We start from the raw sequence: 18,862 nt of genomic DNA, 5'->3' as shown, positions 1-18,862 counted from the left end.
GGATGGAATATTCTGCCTTGCCCGCTGTGATTTTCCTGCCCCCTTCTTTGGCAAAGCGAAATAATTAGGTGCATCTCGGCAGCTAAGTCAAAATTAATTTTGCTTCCCTCTGCAATGAGAGTCCAGCTGAGTTGGGCAGGGAGGGGGCCCTGGAAAGGTATTTCCACCTTGGCTTGACTTATTAGGTTAGTAGAAATGGACTTTTTGTTCTTACTGGTAGGTTATTAAAACCCTCAAGGAATGTGCAGAAGGCACATTTAGGTTGAGGAGCCCAGTGGGCCAAGAAAAGGCTGAATAAATAGTGCAGCTGTTTGCATCGCTGGGGTGTTGGAGAGACGGAGCCTTTGAGGAAGGGCTGCCCCAGGGCCACATCTCCTGCAAGGCTCATGGGGGCTCTGCCCTGAGAGGGGCTGCAGGCAGAGTCTGCTCACCCTCGGCCCCTGTCCTCTCCCACAGGTGAGAGGCTCCTGGCTTACTCCCTGGAGGCTTGAGAGCCTCACTAGCCTTTTGCCCTTGGACTTGATCGCCACTGGACTCTCTCTCGGTTGATGAGAGCGGAAGAAAGCAAGAGGGGACATCGGGTGACATGGGAAGTGGGGGATTGCTACATCCTGTCTGATCTGGGGCTTTCTGGAGCAGAGAGCTCTGAGTAGGGCGAAAGCAGGCTCCCAGTGCAAGAGGCCTGCGGGGAGTAGGAGGCCCCGAAGCCTGTGGCTTGTAAAGGGCTGGATTGAGCTGCTGACTCAGAGGCGCAGGGTTGATAACCCATAATTACAGCCCCGTGTGCTGTTGTGTCTTGTCCAAATGCAGAGATCTCTTTGGCCCCAGAACCCCTTGGCCACTCTAAGTGGGAGAGGCGTTTCTAAAACACACGTGCGTGTACCTCCGCCACCCTCAACTGCGCAAAGGCAAGAATCACCTTTCTAGAAGAGGTGCGCTCCCTCCCGGAGCCCATGGGAGCTTTTCTAAACCCGAAGGTCATCATGTCAGCCCTCCTCCAGATCTTTAGTAAGACCTAACAGCCCTGCTGGTCTGGCTGCTGCCCTGCCCATCTCTCAGCCCGATCAAGCAGCCAGGATCGCCACGCCCAGTCATTCGGTCAGTGCAAGAAATAGTAGTGAGGGCCTGCTGTGTGCTAGGCACGCTCTAGGCATTGTGGATGTTCATGCGATCCAAATAAAGTCCCCACTCTCATGGCATTTACATTCCAGAAGGGGAGTCTGGCAAAATTTATAGCAGGGTGGCAGGCAATAAGTGTTAAGGAGAAAAATAAAACAGGGAGGGCACGGGGGGGTTCCTATTTCTTAGGGTAATCAAGGAAAGTCTCACTTACGATGTGTCATTGGAACAAAGGTCTAAAAGGAGAGAAACACTGGGGCACCTGAGGTGGCCCAGTCGGTTAAGTAACTGACTCTAGGTTTCAGCTCAGGTCTGATCTCAGGGTTATGAGATCGAGCCCCACGTTGAGCTCCACAACTCAGCATGGAGTCTGCTTGAGTTTCTCTCTTCCTATTCCTCTGCCCCTTGTGGTCCCTCCACCATGTGCACATGCTCTCTCTTTCTCTCTCATATAAATATATCTTTAAAAAAAAAAAAAACAAAAACAAAAGAAGAGAAAGGGCAAGTCAGATATCTGGGGCAAAGTAGAGACCAGCACATGCAAAGTCCCTGAGGTGGGAACATGTTTTCCATGCTCCAAAAAAAGAAGGACAGTGTGGTTGTAACAGACAGAAGATGAGTTCAAAGAAGAACCAGAGAGCTTGCACTTTGCCTCTTATTCGAGTGAGGTGGAGGGTTTCGAGCTGAGTAAGGGTATGACCCTGACACATTTTTTTTTAAAAGATTTTATTTATTTATTTGACAGAGAGAGATCACAAGTAGGCAGAGAAGCAGGCAGAGAAAGAGAGAGAGGAGGAAGCAGGCTCCCTGCTGAGCAGAAAGCCTGATGTGGGACTCCATCCCAGGACCCTGAGATCATGACCTGAGCAGAAGGCAGAGGCTTAACCCACTGAGCCACCCAGGCACCCAGACCCTGACACATTTTAAATGGATCCTCTGCTGGCTTTCTTGGCAGTAAAATGAAGGGGGACCATGGCAGGCTCAACGAGGGCAGTTAGGGAGCTCTTACAGCAATCCAAGAGAGGGGCGAGGGAGGCTTGGACACAGTCCTAGCGGTGGAGGTGGTGGTGCTGGCGAAAATCCAGACCTGCTTGGCAGAGCTGTCAGGATTGGGTATGACAGAAACTGAGGAGTCAGAGATGAATCAAGTTTGGGGCCCAAACAACTGGAAAGATGAACTGACCACTTCCAGAGATGCCAAGACGGCAGGAGAAGCAAGTTTGGGGGTAGGAGCAGGACTTTGGTGCTGGACATTTTAAATTTGAGATCAATATTCAACATCGCAGAGAAAGTGTCAAATAGGCATTTGGATGTTCAAGTCTGGAATTCAGGGGAAAGATCTAGCTGGAAATATAAATTGAGGAGCCATCAGCTGTAGGAAGTATTTAAAGCCATGAGCATGGTTGACAATTGTCCTTATTTAAATTCATGACCACCCACCTCAATGGGCTCTTGAGAAGACGGAAAAGTCCAAGGACAGAGCCCTGAGGCACTTCAATGATTTGGGGTCAGGAAGATGAAAAGGAGCCAGCAAAGGACACAGAAGAAGCAGCCAGTGAAACAGAAGGAAAAGCAGGAGAGGGCAGTGTCCTGGCTGCCAGGGGAGGAGAGTGTTTTGAGGAACAAGTGACCAACTGGGTTCAAGAATCCTGGGGGGGCCAAGGGAGCTAGGAACTGAGAATCAATTATCGGCAATAATTGGTCACCTTGAGAAGGTGTGTTTTGTGGGGATTTGAAGTAGAGGTAGAGATAGCTCTTTGGAAGAGTTTGGCCATCAAGAAGCAGTAAAAGGGGGGCAGGAGCTGGTAGGGGACATGGGACTCGGAGAGGACTATTTTGAAAGACAGGAGAAACAGCATTATATCTAGAGGCTAATGGGAGTGGCCTGATAGAGGGTGAAAATGGGGTGATGAAGGAGAGAGACACTATTGGACTAAGGTCCTTGGGTAATAAACAAAAGAGGATAGACTCCAGTTTCTAAGAAGAGGGTTTGGCTTCAGATAGGAGTGTGCACAGTTCATCCACAGTAACGGGAGGAAACGGGCAATGTCTGGCCGATGTGGTGGGAGCCTATGAAAGTTCTCTTGCAAGTCCTCTCAGAGGGTGGGAGGGTGAGCGAGCAAGGCAAATGAGGTAGGATTGCTGGGGAGCCCCAAGGGTCCACTTGACCTCCCTTGGCTGTGAATTTAGAGTAAGATCAGTGAGCACGGTAGATGTCTTCTAGGCATATGTAGCTGTTGTGGTAAAGGCGTTAAATAGATGGGAGCTAGATTTAACCAAAATTAGTGTTTTTCTAGAAGAGTACAGTGAAGGAAGAGGGGCCACGGGAGTTGAGGGTATGCAAACGAGCGGCTCTAATGATCGACCAGAGCATCTTAACTGGGTGAGCGGGGCCTTGGGGAGGTGGAAGGGAAGGGAAGGGTGAGTAAGTCTGAGGAGAGGAAGAATTCCTGGCGTTCAGGTACCAGAGGGAGTGAACTGGGAAGACAGGAGGTGTGAAACTGAGATTATAGAGTTAGTGGTAATAACGTCTCTGGGGCGTGACCGTGAAGGTGAGCACCGGAAGTGAGGAGGAAGATGAGCTGACTGGGGCTGAGGAGGGGAAGGGGGGGCCAGCTGGGCCAGGTTGCCTGTTGGCTTCAGCCCCCCTTGCCCTCTGCACTCTCCTCAGTACTGCAGGGACTGGGGCGAGAAACTGCATTTCCCAGAATCCCCCGCCAACAAGCTTCTGAGTTTGTTTCCACAAACGAGGAGGAACTTACGCTAGACTTGGAAGAGAAGCAGAAATGTTATTGTTTCTCCAGCGGGGCAGTGATGGACAAGTACATGAGCTGTGGGTTCGTCGATAGAAGATTCGCAGAGGTCTGTGAGTGCTTTCGGTCACATCACCTGCCTTCCGGATGGAGTCGGATCGCTGTGGAAAGCTCCCTGTGTTTCTTGTAACCTCCTGACTCTCCGAAAGCTGGTATCAAATTCGAAGCCTGTGGCAGCTTCTCTGACTTGTTTTTCAGCCCTTACTTTTTTTTTAAACTCCCTGTATTGAATAGCTTTGTGCTTGAAACACCTGGAGGGGTTTCTAGTTGCTTTCTTTCTTTGTTGTTTTTTAGTATACTAGATTCTTCCTACCAGAAGGTTTTGTCCCTACTTCCTTCCCACAACACGCCCCCCCCCCCCATTGGAAATGCTCTGCTCTGATGCTCCTTTTTTTACCTACCTATGCTTCAGCTCTGCTGAAGGTTGATCCTTCTTGGTCAACCTTATTCCAATTATTTATTGCTATGTAGTGAACTACCCCAAAATGCATAAACAACAACCATTTTACTGTGGTCGGGAATTTGGGCAGGGGGCAGTGGGGATGGCTTTTCTCTGGTGGGCATTTCGGAGGCCCAGGGCCATGGGACTTCTTACATGCTAGCTCAGGGTTCTGGAAATGAGAGTTCCAGTGAACGGAGCAGAGGACTTTCATGTTCTCACCTCTGAAGTCACATGTTGGTACTTCCACTGGACTCTGCTGGCTGAAGCAAACTCAAGCCACCCACACTCGAGCGGAGGGACAGAGACTCTTCTTCTCCACGGGAGGAATGTCAAAATCCCAATATTTGTTTCTTTCCGTATTGGGCTCTTTGCATGTATTCCTTATGATGAGAATGTAAGTCAGAGCTTACACACTCAAACGCATGGCTCCCACAGTCAGACCAGGGAGCAAAGTTGGCCAGGTGTAAGAGACATTAAGGGCTAGTGAACTAGAGAGTGTTTGAGCTCCTGGAAGTAACCAGCCCCCTCTGGGCACTGGCTAATTGTTGTCCCTAGGGAAGGCATGCCCAGTACTGCTAGAGCTTCCAATTTTTCAAAAGGATGGAGAACTCAGGGTGTTTATATAAAGCTTTCCAATTTTAACAAGGCTGTGCCCGCCAACTGCCTGGAACCTAGTAAGCTCAATAAATAATTGTGGAAGAAATAGAAAAGTCTCCCTGAAGGCCTCTCACACACCCACCCCCGTGCCCACTGCCATTCCTATCCTGGGTTTCTGCTGACAAAGAGAAAAAAGAAAATACATCATAATGTGAGGAGTGTGGGTGAGGCGTTCCCACCCCTTGGTCAGGATGCTGTAGGAGATGATGGAGCAAGACAAGGAAACTAGGCTCCTACGTGGGCCTGGCATTTAGTCTGACCCACACAGCAAGTCACTGTGTTCCTCCTTTGCCAAATTTTTCTTTTAAATGCTTAAAATGATCCGAGACACATAACTGAAGGGCTCCCTCACACGACAGGTTGAATCTCTTTTGTTTTGTTAGCTCTGCGTCCAGGGCCTCGAAGCTCCTGCTGGAAGCTCCTGCTGTGGAAGGTGCTCAGTGGATCCTTACTTGGTGAAGGGGTGTCAAGTGGGTGTTAGGAGTAAGGCCCAGGGGGCTAAACACCTGGGGATAGGTCCCCGGATGGGTGAGGAAGCTGGGGTTGAAATACACACACACGCGTGTGCGCGCGCGCATACACACACACACACACACAGAGTTTGGTACAGAATATGACTCCCGCCGATGCTTTAATATGGAAGACGTTCCTTGTACTCTAGAGCCATGTTTTTGAAAATGCTTGTGCAATTTAAAAATGCATTTGTTAAAATCAGTTTCCCTATAGGCTATTACAGGAAAGAAGGGGATTAAGAGATTTCGGTAATCCTTGGGAAACATTACAAGCTTCAGGATTCTCGTCTATTTCAGGCAAAGCTGTGAATATTTAAATATGTGTTATAAATGCAGCGCTTGGGGATGAGAGAGCGAGGGGCAGAGTTTCGGAAACCTGGCAGGGGTGCGGAAGGGCGGCTTGGCCTCTCTAAATTTGCCTGCAGGTTCATAGCAGCGGAGACCATTCTCTTTTCCCTTTGGGGCAGGGGGATGAGGGGTGGTGGTTTGTTGTAAAGACTTTGGGAAGTTTTTATATTCTTCCAGGCAGAGCTCCCGTAGATCCGCAGCCAGGAAGCTAGAAGTTTCGTAGTGGCACAAAGGTATGGGGTGTGGTGCCAGTGAGAACAGAGAGTACAAGATCACCTCCTCCGGAGACGATGGCCTCCATGGGCAGCTGCTCCGCTGCTCCCCAGTGGCCAGCCGTCCTCCCCCACTACCCCCTGAGGCCGGCCACACTGGGGGTGCAGAGGTGGCCGCCTCTTGTGATATCACTGACAACAGCATGTTCACAAAAGATCTGGAGAGAACAAGCCAGCCCCACAGAGAACCGCAGATCTTTCTATAGCACTAGACTTCAAACCTGACTTGCCCGACCCCAAACCCTTTTACTCTCCGTGAGTTTTACAGATGAACCTCAAGTCTTTCTACACCACGGGGGGATATTTCTCAGACGGCAGGAAGTTAGGATAGTCTCTGGTGGTCCCCCGCTGGCCCCAAGTCATACACACCGTGTCACCTATCGGCTCGCCATCCAAGGCAGAATTCTGGCAGCAGCTCTGGGCAGCAGCTCCTCAGCTAGATGCCGTCCAGTGAGTCCAGTAAGAGGGGCATTCTCTCCTCCCCACCCCACCCGGGGGGCCACAGAGCTGCCTGCCCCTTAAACAGCGTGGGGCGCATGGCGGACGCTCTGCGGTAGGTGTTCAAGAAGGACTGGCCGTGATTTAACACCCACTGGGCACCAGGTGCAGGGCCGGCTTCTCTGCCAACTTGTTCTCTTTTAACCCTTACAGGAACCCTAAAAGATAGGAGCAGGTCCCACCTTACAGATGAGGAAACTGAGGTTTTAGGAGCGCGGTAGACTTGTCTGCACTCACAAAGCTGCTTAGCCAAGGAGCTAGGCTTGGAATGGAGTTCATCTGCCTCCACAGCAGTTCCTGTGGCATGAACCACTGGGTGGGGAGGGGGGGCTACATGTTGTTGGGGGGTGGGAGCAATATTTATGTTGCCTGTTCCCGGTGCTGAGGATATCCAGATCAGAGCAAGCAGCTTTTGATCTGTGTGGGGGTGGACTGGGGGAGGCAGCTTCCCCTGGCAGGGAGGGGTTTGCAGAAGCTGTGAGAGGAGTGAATGAAGGGAAACAGGTCAGGGCAGTAGGTGGGGCACTTGCCGGGCTGGGTGACAGGGGCAGGCTGGGTGACAAACTCCTCTGGGCCCCTGGGGTTTGGAACAGGAGGGTGATGAGGGCGGGGCCACGTGCAGAGGTCATGGCTGGGCTCAGCCAGACCTGACCGTCAGTCCCTGCTGTGGCGGTTTTTAGCAGGACACCAGACTTGCTCTGGCAGCTTCCTGGCTTCTGCAGGCCTTCCCTGCCTCCTTTCTAAGTCACCGGACTAAGAAAGGAGAACATGTCCACCTGGCCAGCTTCCCAGCTGGAGCCTCGAGAAATTCTAGCACACCAACAAGTGAGAGGAGAAAGGAGAGAAGGCATCTTGGAGCAGGGGAGATGCACTCCTGAGGGGTACAGAGAGGGTGAAGGGAAATAATGTGCTGAAGGAAAGGGCTTCTTGAAAGCTCTTGCCAAACAGGAGTTTCTGTCTGGAGGAGAATTCGCACACATAACAATGATAAGAAAAAATAAAATTATAAAGACCGTAATGATGATGATGTTGCTAATTTATGGCTCAGGAAAAAAATAAATGTCTGAGGAATGGCCTTGTCATTAGTAGTAGTGGAGGAGGACCCCCTAGGAACAGCCAACAGCACCCGCGGGGCACAGGCTGGAACGGAAGGGGACAAAGGAAGGGCTTCCACAGGCGGAGACTTCACGGGGGGGGGGGGGTGTCCCCTGGGCTGGGTCCACAAGGATGTGGAGATGTAGGTGGGCGGAAGGGAAGAGACGCCCACGTGAAGGAAAGGGCGTCTTGGAGGTTCAGAGTGAGGACTAACAGGGACCTGCTTGATTAGAAAAACTTAGATTGTGTGTGTGTGTGTGTGTGTGTGTGTGTGTGTGTGTGTGTGTGTTAGGGGAACAGGGACAGTGGGAGAGGTATTGGCAAAAAAGTAGGGTGACATCAGATTACACACACGGTGACCATATTCCGTAAACCGACAACCAGGCCACCGAAGCCGAGGGCCCAGCCTTGTGCCCCAGTGTACCCCAAACCCTCCCCCAACACAGCCTCCATCTCTCGGAGCTGCAGTTGCCTGATTAGTCCTCTGTCTCCCCCTGAACTGCGAGCTCCCTGGAGGCCGAGGGAGAGGGTCCCTCAGGCCATCTTGGAGTGAGACCCCAGTGCAGCACCACACCCACCCCCTTGGGTAACTCGGAAAGGGTATGTGACCCCAGTTCTGACTGTTCTAAGGCCTGCCTCCACGTCCTCCGCGCCTGTTGCGGGGTGTTGCAGACGCCCAGTAGGAGCGGTGAGGCCAGATGCCCGGGGGCCCCCACTGCTCTGCCAGCCCCTGGCAGGTGGCAGCGCGGGAAGGCCAGGGTGTCCCCGCGGAGAGCCAGTCCCCGCACAAACACCGTGTCACACGTGCCGGGTTCTTCATCCCCTTCACCGGCCTCACAACCCTTCCAGCTCCTGCCCTGCTCTGGCCTCCCTCGGGCCCAGATAAGGAGCTATTTTTGCTCTCCCCCCGTCCCCCACAAGCCTGTCCTGTCCGCTAGGCCTGAGCGGGGGCTCTCAGAAGGGGATTCCTGAAAGGCCCTGCACTTCAGGGGACAGGGAGGGGCCCCCAGCTGTCAGGCGAGGGGGAGAGGACTGGACAGAAGCGAGTGACTCAGAGCAGCCAGCGAGAGGGAGAAACAGGAAGGAGCAGGTGCAGGGAGCCGTGGGAGAGCAAGCCGTGGGGGAGCAAGTCGGGAGTTGCAGGTGGGTCAGAGCGGGCCCTGCGGGCACCAACGAGGACTCGGAGGAGGACTGAGGAGAGACGGGGGAGGGCTGAGGAGAGACGGGGGAGCGGGCAGAGCGCAGGCCCCCAACAGCGCCCAGGCTGAACCCAAGACCAAGAAATCACTGCATGAGTGGGTGGCTCAGGCTGGGACACACAGGCCCCCCAGATTTCGGAGCAGAGGGTGCCCTCAGCCCTGCCCCTGAGCAGGAGGCCCTCTGCCGCCCTCCCTTGCGGCCTCGTGGGCTCACAGGTCCAGCAAAGTGCCCAGAGAGGGCAGGCGTCCTGCGGAGTCTCTCTGTCCCTCCCAGCAGGGGTGAGGGCGGGGCCTCGCTAGTTCGGGATCTTTGGGGATGTTGATGGGGGGGCAGCAAGCAGGAAGTTCTGGACCAAGAGAGAGGGAGAGCAGAAGGGATACAGAGATCTAGAAGAAGGGGAGGTAGAGGGACTCTGAAAAAGTACTAATTTTGAAGAAGAGTGAAAATAGAGATTTTTTTGAACTTCAGTGTCTGCTGCTCTCTGGGGCTCCTGAGCAGTCAAGGTTTACTAGGGTATGCACTTTGTGGGTTGGTCACATCGTAGCTGATCTGTGAGCTGCTGACAGTGGACACCATGAGGAGGGGTGAGGCTGTGAGTGTGTGAGAGGGTGTAGGAGGCTGTGTGTGTGATTGTGACTGTGGGATTGCGTGTGAGGGTCGGGGGGGTGCGTGCGTGTGACTGTGCGATTATGTGTGAAGGTGGAATTGTGGGGGCCGGGTGAGGGTGTGCGTGTGCATGTGACCCCTCAGACTGGGTCGTGGGGTCCCGCGCGGACCTCAGACAGGACTCAACGTGCCTGGCTGGCGGGTTGCCCTCTGCGAGTTTGGCTCAGGTCCCTGCAGCCTCTATGCAAAGGACTCACCCCAGGAAGGAGGTGGGTAACCAAAGTCCCCAGTAGGGGGAGGAGGGATCTGTGGCCCATTCGGGGAGAGGTCTGAGCCCTAGGAAGAGAATCAGGAAGATGTTCCCTCGAAGACTGTGACTCTCCAACCAAGCATAAGACCAGGGGGAGATGCAGCCGCCCCAACGCCCCAGCTCCAAGCCATGGGCGGCAGCGGCTGGTGGCACTCTGGGAGGCAGAACCCCGGGTGGAGGCATCTGGGGGGTGGGAGCGGGCGATGGCAGTGGTCTGAGGCCTCGTAAAAAGGAAACCAGGAAAACTAGAAACCAGTGACGTTGTACTGTGGTCCGCGCGCACGGAGCGGGCAGAGACTGGGGGCTTGGGGGAGGAAGAGGGCAGGGGGCGGGGAGCAGGTGTACACAGCAGGAACAATTAAACACGACCCACTGTCCTCACTAGACTGACATCTCCCGAGGGTGTACTTGTCCGCACCAGACCCTGGGACCACTACCGACCGTGAGCCTAACACCGGCCCACCCGGTCCGAAGAAATTTGCCATCGGGGGAGTAAGAGGAGCATCACAGGCCATCATGGCTCCCTCTGAAGCAGTATCTGATAATGACGATAAAAGCAGCAGCACCACAGGGCCCCACGGTCCCGTACGTCCCCAGCCCTGTCATAAACCTTCCATACATGTTCTGTGCTGGAGCTGAGGTACAGATGAGGCACGAGAGGCATCCAGGGACAAGCCCTTGCCGCAGCCCCGGGGCCCAAGGGCACAAGTTCATCGTCCTCACTCTTCACCTCAATCCTGAGGAGAAGCTCCTGCTGAGGGGAGAGCGGTATTTTCCTCAGGGTTCTAGCATGGGTCAGGGAGGGCATCTGAACTCCCTGCAGCGGTCACACCCACCGCCACCTGGACAGGCTGCTCTCCCTCGTTTGGGGCTGGCTGGATCAGACTTGTCTAGACCAGAACACCCATGACCCCATCTCTCCAACCCATCTCGTCCACGGACACCCTCGGGGCCTCCTGGGGAGAGCAAAGCTTAGGAGGACAGGGGAGGTCATGAGGAGAGAGACCGAGCGAGGCTGAGCGTTGGGATGGAGGGGCCGGGGGTGGGGGGTGGGTGGCGTCCAAGCCTGGGAGGTGGGAGGCCCCCCAGGCAGAGAGAGGCCGAGCCAGCCAGCCCTCTTGGCCCACTCAGAGCAGTCCTTTTGGGGAAGGCAGGGCTGACGACTCAGAGGTGGGTGGGGACAGCAGAGGTAAGTGGGAGGCCCTGGTATTTACAGGGCTCAGTGTAGGAGAACAAATGTATTCCCAGACGGCGGCCCACCCACATTTTCTTCCCATTTCTGGTTCCATCCTGTATGCTGGGTAGGGGAGGGGGCACCGGTGTCACCAGTGCCTGCGTGGACACCCCCTCCTGCACACGGAAACATCACCGAACAGCAATCCCTAGCCACTCCTTGGGCCCAGGGAAGGATTGTAATATTTGGGACATACTTACACTAAAACATTATTCCTTGTATATCTGAAATTCAAATGTAACTAGGCTCCTGGTATTTTATCGGGCAGTCCTAACCAGGGATGTCCCCACCAGCCATGAGGCTGGTCCTCAGTGGGCCCATGGTAGAAACCCTCCCAGGCCCTGCAAGCTGACTTAGGGCCCCTTGGGCAGGGACTTTCAGGGTTCCAGTACTAGAGTGTGGCTGAGGGACGTAGGCTCCGGGTGGCACATCTTAGCCCTGTAGACTTTTCTGGCCATTGAAGAGTCAGATCTGGATCTCCTAAACCTCAGGAGCTAGAACAGAGGCCCCTTTGCTTGCTTACTGGCTGTATGGGATGAGCCCCAGCCCACCTTCAAGTGAGAGCTCCCCTTAAGCAAGAGGTGCCCCGGGACCTTTACTGGCCCCCTTGGAGCCTTTACCTCGAGTTTCTTGATTTCCTGATGACTGGAGAGGAGTCCTGTGGGATACAAGGGGAAAGGGAGGAGCTAACATTTATTCTGGGCCTAGTGTATGCCTGGCATTTTGTTTTCTAATTTAATCCTTGCAGGCCTGCTCATTTCCCTTTTGCAACTAAAGATGCCTTCATAGCGACATAGCAAGAGGCCCCTGATGGTCGCGGTCACAGTCATTCTCACCCGCAGGCCGGGAGCCCGTCCCTCCACCTACAATGGGAGCCTCCCCACTGGGCTGGAGCTTCCTTATCGCCCTTCCCTGTCGCCTTTTCTTTCTCCAAAGCACCCTCATCAAATACATTAAATAGGGTGCTTACTTGGTTTGTCATCCCTCTCCCCTTCCAGAACTTACGTTAAAAGAGAGCAGGTTTTCCCAGTCCATTTTGTTTACCAACAGCTTCCCTGTGCCCGAAACAGAGCCTTACACATACTGGCTGAATGAATCAAAGGTAACAATGACAGTAACAACCAACATTTATTTGGTACTTCCTTTGCCCCAGAATGAAGTACTTTACATATGTCCATTTACATACCCTCATCCTCCAACCCCTCTAGGAGGCACAGAGCCGGCACAGAGAAGCTGAGTAACTTGCCCAAGGTCACACAGCTTGTGGGCAAGATGCAGTCTGTTTGGCCCGAGTTCCTGGCTGACCATCTTTTACACACCCTGCAGGTGTCTGTGCCCTTGGCCTCTGCCTCTCTTGCGTGCATCCTGGCCCCGTGCTGGCACCCCTCCCACTCCTCTGGCTTGCCAGGTGAAAAATGTCTCTGCTTGTTTACTGCTGACTTGGTCTCTTTGAGGGGAGGGACCAGCCTCCTTCGCCTTTGTGCCCTCGGTGTTCTGTGCAGGGGACAGGCCCTTCCAGGGCTTACTTCCCACGTTCCTGGCTGGTTTGCACGGCAACCCTGGAACGTGGCAAGCACAAGGCATGACCACTCCACTACCCCCGTTTTACCAGCGAAGAAGCAGGCTCAGAGAAGTGAAGTGATTTGTTGCGGCAGGAAGAACAGGAGTAACCAGACGCCAGGCGGCCCCGGCCGCAGCCCAGCCGGGCTGGGGATCCGCACTCTCTAGCCCCACGGGTTCTGGCTGCTGCCCAAAGCTTTGGTGGGCACCTGCCTAACCACATGTCAGAACTGGGCCATGGCGAAATATCAGTGTGGGGTGTGGGGTATGTGCTTGGGGGGGCCGGGGGATCCAGCCAGGCTCTCTCTCTGGGGCCCTGTGGGGGCTGCTTCTTGGCACTGGAGCAGGCAATCAGGTGAGGTACGATTCCAAGGCTGTGATGCGTGTCTGCCAGGTGCGACTTAGAGCACACAGGATGCAAAGCGTGGTACATTTAGCCCGTGGCCGCTGCTCCGTCCCCCCTGCTGAGGAAAACCCTTGGGGAGCTGTTCTTCTGACAGAGGAAAGTGTTCTGTAGTGTCGATGACAGGGTGTGTGTGCGGGGCAGGGGACAGGGGGTTATAATGTGCAGAAACCCCGAAGACTCGTGGCTCAACCAAGTAAAGACAGCAGGCTCCCAGAAAGAACTCAGCCTCAGCTGGAAGCAGGTGGTCTGGATGTCTGTCCTTTCCCTCAGTGCCTGAGGGTCCCCTATAGACAGATTCATGCTGAGACCAGGGAATGTTGGGAAGAGGCTATATTCATTCATTCATTCGACACGTGTTGAGTGCACGTCTGTCGTGCACCAAGCACGGAACTAAGTGCTGAGAATTTAGCAGGGAAAATAATGTCCTTGCTGTCATGGAACTTTCAGTTTCAAAGGAAACAAACATTAAAGGAGTCTTGCTCATACTTAATCATTCTTAGCTGTCAGTGCTCTGAGGGAGGATTTCCAGATGCCCGGAAAGGGCAAAATAAGGAATTTCAGTCTGAGAGTCAAGGAAGGCTTCCTGGAGGAAGTGGTATTTAAGCTGAATCCCGGATGGTACCTGAGAATTCACTTGGCAACTTGCTAAGAGTTGGGGGAGCAGCGAGGGGCAGAGCAGCAACCCTTCCAGGCCCTGGCAGTGGCCCATGCTAAGACCCTGAGGTGGAAGGGAGCTTGGCCTCTGCAAGCCACACATCAGGGACTCCCTAATGACTGGTGTCGGGATCCTAACCTGATCCGGAGACACAGCTCTGGCCCTCGAGCATCTCCTTGCCCGACGAGCAAACAAGGGAGCTCAACCATGAGAACAGCTTTCCATTGGCAGCAGAGATGTGGAGGTCTGAAGCGGGGGCATTTGCCACAAAGGAACAAGTTCGTTTGGGAAGCCTTGCTGAAAACGGTGTGTCTCTGGTTTTGAAGGTGGGAAGCATCCTGATTTGGCAGGGGGTGTAGGAGTTTGAAGAGCCGTGCGCAAGGCTGAGGAGTGGGAACAAGCTTACTTTCGGTTGGAGCGGGAGGTGGGGGAACAGCTCAGTTTGGGTGTGTATGCTCTGTCTCTCCAGTTAATTTTAAAGCTACTACGAATTTCCTGATCACTGAGCACCACAAAAGCCCTGATCTATCTCATTTTATCCATACAAAGAGCCCGTGGAGGGAGAGACGATCATCCTATTTTATAGAAGAGAAAACAGAGGCTCAGAGGATGAAGTCGCCTGCCCACGGTGACCCGGAGAGGAGGCGTGGGACCAGGACTCAGGAGGAATGGGTCTGCTGTGCGGCTCATGAACCTTTCATTGCACTTGCCTTCCTAACAACCTGACATTTCAGGGGTTGTCCCTAACTGCTTTGGGGAGTTGTTTGTATCATAAGAATGGGCTGAAACCATGGTTAGCCCTTTGAAAGCGTTGACTGGTGACATGGTTGTGGTCATAGGACGACTGGCGTACCTCCCACCCCCCTTCCAGCCCACAGAAGGGCAGCTGGGAGCCCGTCATTGAGAAGGTTAACTTTAAGAGTTGGCTTCCAGGGACATGTCTCCTATTGTTGCCACCGATGTGACGTGATATGGCCTTTAATACGTCCACAGGCAGAAAAAGAAAAAGAAAGAAAAGGTCAGTGTAGTCCTCACTCGGTGGACTCTCTTCTGCCCCGACGACCGAGGAGCACTTGGGAGAATGAAGTACAAGGTCCTTAGGGAGTAGGCCACACTTGCGTTCAGGTCCTGGGCCAGTCCTTTACTGACAGCGAGGCCTAAGCAAGATCCTGGAGCTTTCCAGGCCTTAGTTTGCTTGTCTGTAAAATGCGGCTGGTCTCCTGATTCAACGGGGCAGGCGAGAGCGACATTAGCAAAGGGCTCAGGTGGGAGGAGAAGTCAGGTGTGGGGAGGAAGCCAGTTTCTGGGGGAGGAGCCCCTGCCTGGGCTCTTCTAGGAGGCGGCTGATGTGGGCTGGGGAGGGGACTGTCCCCCTGACTCGATCAGGACGCCTTTCGGACTCAGCCTTCTCTTTCCGGAGAGCAAACAGTAAAAGGGATTTGGAGTTAGACGCCAGTTGGACGGTGGGCACCGGGCTGAGCTGCAGAGTCTCTGCTCACGAAGGTCTTTGCAAGGAAGAGAGTTTCATCCCTGGCATTTGGGGATAGAGTTCTAGTTGTTTCCACAGGAATGACATACTGAGGGGAGGGTCGCTTAGAGCCCCTGATCTCCCGGCGCTGGAGGCCAGGCCACGAAGACAGTGTGGTCGGTGTGGAAGCCCAGGTCCAGTCATCCACAAGCACCGGATTCAGGGGCAGATCTGGGTCCCACTCACTGCTCACTCTGGACTTCATGGCCCAGCCCAGCAAAAGGTCTGCAAACTTTCCCGCAAGCCTCCAGGCCTGGCATTCTTACTTATTCCATCCTCTGGAAGGCTTTGGCCTGCCCTGGGGACCCACTTCAAGTGGCTTCCTTCCCTTGGCGACAGAGCCTTTGAAACTGGCTGAGGCATTTCCTGTCCCAGGCCGAGTCCGGCTAACGGGTGACGAGGCTTCCTCCCCAGGCTGCTGTGTCAGGCCTGGTTTGAGCCTGGGCCAAGCTTGGGAAAGCGGTAGGTGTTGTGGGGGGTGGGGGTAGAGGGTGTCTTCCTTCCAGTTCAGGACAGGGCTGGGGAAGGGGGAGGGACGGGCTGAACATGTACCCCTGGGGTCAGGCTTGGATCAGGCATCAGGGACAGGGACAGAGCATGCAGCCCGGTACTTCGAGAGCAGGGACACAGAGCTCTGTCGCTGTCCCCCTAAGGCAGCCGGAGATAGCTCCCTGTGGGCGCTGGACCCACGGCAGCCTGCTAGAAGAGCCAGTGTAGGTAGCTTTAAGCAATCACTTTACATTTAACTCTCCAAATGCTAAGATCCAAATCAGCTTTCAGCTCGGGGCTGAGACCCACTCTGCAGCTGCTTCCTGTTCCCTTTGATTTTGTTTTTGATGAATAAAAGTTGTAAATATCTAAGGTACCCTGTGACATTTTGATAGGCACGTCCATTCACGATCAGTCTCCATTCTGTCCTTCGGCACGAATCCCACCTTCTAGGGGCTTCAGGGGCTCCTTCCCTCGATAAAGTAGCAACAGGCCCTGGGATCACACTACCGGGGGCTGGGCCAGGTGATCCCACCAGCAGACCACGCCCTGCTGCTCCCCGTCTGGACAGTCTTTGGACATTCTGGCCAAGTGCCACGGGGCCTGGGGCTTGGGACGGGTTCCCAGGCCAGGCGTCTCCTCTTTCCTTCGTCCCCATCATTGCTCGAAGGTCTGAACCCACGGTGAGCCCCCCCCAGTGGAGACGCTGCAGCCGAAGTAGCAAACTTCGGATTTCTCCGACTACCAAGTGTCGGGCGGTGCCCCTGCAGGGTGGGGCAGGGATGAGGGAGGACGGGGTGAGGGCTGGGGGAGAGAAAACACAAGATCAAGGAGCTGGTTAGGTGGGCAGAGGCACCCGGCCTCCCCCTACATGGCCTAAAGGATCATGGGACCCGGGTGGGGGTGCCGGAGGGCTGGCGGATGACTGGGTGGGGCGGGGGGGAAGGCTTGCTGATTTGCATGCTATTTTTGCACAGCATTTGCGAGCTTTCCGAGGACTGTCTAGAGTAGGCCTGGGAAGGTGGACGCCCTCCTCTGGCCCCATTCTCTCCTCTCCCTTCTTCTCTGAGGCGCTGGGGTCTGCAAGCCCCGGTGGGGAAGCCGTGGACGGGGCTCCCCCTGCACCACAGCTCTGTGGGGGCTGCGTGGGTGGGGAACATGTCCTGCGCCCCCAGGAAGGGATGCTAGGGCTAGGAGAGGCCGTGTGTGGCGGGGGGTGGGGGGGTGGGGGGGGGACACACCTACTGGGAGGAGCAGGGATCCAGGGGTACAGGTCGGAGGAGGAGGACTTGTCAACTCCAGGCTTCTTCCTAGACCAGGGCCCCAGAGGAAGGAAGCCAGAGGAGGCGTCTCCTCCTGAATTCTTGTGAAGTTTTGTTTCTTGCAGCAAAGCCAGCTTCGACATCAAATGCCTTTCTTTCCCAGGGGTCCTGCTTCAGCCTCAGACCTAGGCCATCTCTGTATTCAACCCTGGGGTGGGGGAGGGGTGCCCAGGCAAAGAAGGATTGGGCCATCCGTGACAGCGCTCTGTGCCTTCCCAGGGGCTGGCTGGGCCCAGGATCGATCATGAACAAGGGTCCTGAGTGGGCTTTTGGGTGGGCCTGGGGTGCCTGGGCCCCAGCTGGCTTCTGACTGGTGGCTAATCCCAGAGTGCCCTGGGGCAGGACCATGGGTAAGCTGGGAGGAATTCATCCGATCCCGGGCTGTGAGAGTGCCACATCCTTGCAATTTTTCTATCTTACGGTTTTCTTGGCTCACTCTCGCCATCTCTATGATTTTTAAATCATGAATGTGTAATTATGATCCTGTGGCCCTGTTAGTCTTCCCAGGGTGCTTCCCCACTGATAATCCCGGCCTCTCCAACCGCCACCGACAGGCTCATGGTGTTTGGGGTGGGGACAGGGACAACTACCTTCTACCTTACACTCTTGGAAACCCAGCTCCACGGAGGTGGCCGGGTAGCTGGAGAGCAGCAGGAGAGAGCGCTTTGGTTGGGGAAGGCTTGACACACTGGTGAGGCCTCCATGGACCCCAGAAAGGGGGGACGGCCAAGCCACGCCTGGGAAGAGCATCTCAGAGGCTGTGGATTCAACTCCTGGGGAACAGCTTGAGTTCATCTCTCCTGAGGGGAGACCCGCCTAGAAGAGGCAGGAGACAATTTACTCCAGCCTCGCCGCCTGGCCCGCCTGCAGGCTTGGCAGACCCAGGAGCTCTTGGCGCACACACAGTCTGGAAGGCTCACGGGCTGCGTGCGCACAGGTGGGAGCCGGGAGGCATGGATGCGATCTGTCCACACTCGCGGAGCCTGTGTGTGTGTCCACAGTTCGGAAAACACTCACTGACTCTAGCGAAGTCGGGCTCCGGGTTGTTTACCTTCAGGAAAAGTTCCATCCTGTCCTAATTTGTGCACTTATGCGATGCCCGTGCTCTATGGTGCCGTGGAGCTCACGTGGCCCACCGCTCTTCCGTTTCACACCTGACAAAAGGGAGGCCAAGAGGGATCAAGTGACCTACCTAAGGCCACATGGCTGATAAGCAAATTTTCTTTTGAATTACAGAGTTTAAAGTCTGAAGGTGCCAGAGATTTGGCGGGTGACTTAAAGCCAGGGATCTTGCAGGAAGGGGGACAGGATTTTGAGTCCTAAAGGCCTGTGCTCACGTCCAGCTAAATGTGTGTCTTTTGACAAGTTCCTGAAACTCTCTGAGCATCAGCTCCCTTTTTTTAAAAGAAGGAGCCATCAAGCCTGCCCTCAAGGTTGTCGCCAGGCTTGCGAACCACATACATGAACGTTCGAGGCCTGGTGCATAGTAGACTCAGTAAGGTGTTCGGCAACTATTTGATAAGGGGGAAAAGCAATCAGTCACAATGTTATTTCATGACACAGCGTGGGCCAGGCTCTATGCGTGTTGCTGGGGGAGTGGCTAGAGCAGCTGGGCATGTCTGGGTAGGCAGCATGTGGGGTAAAGATGAGAAAAACCAGTATGTCCTGTGACAGGTCTCAGGGGATAGGGAATACAGAAGAGAGACTGATCTCAGATGGTGCATGTGGGGGTCTGGATGGGGCACTGGAGATTTCCTAGAATTGGAAGGATGAATAAGACTTACCCAGGCAAGGAG

This window comes from Mustela lutreola, chromosome 14 (assembly GCF_030435805.1).
Source record: "Mustela lutreola isolate mMusLut2 chromosome 14, mMusLut2.pri, whole genome shotgun sequence".
Classification (NCBI taxonomy): Eukaryota; Metazoa; Chordata; class Mammalia; order Carnivora; family Mustelidae; genus Mustela; species Mustela lutreola.
This window is presented reverse-complemented; position numbering follows the sequence as displayed.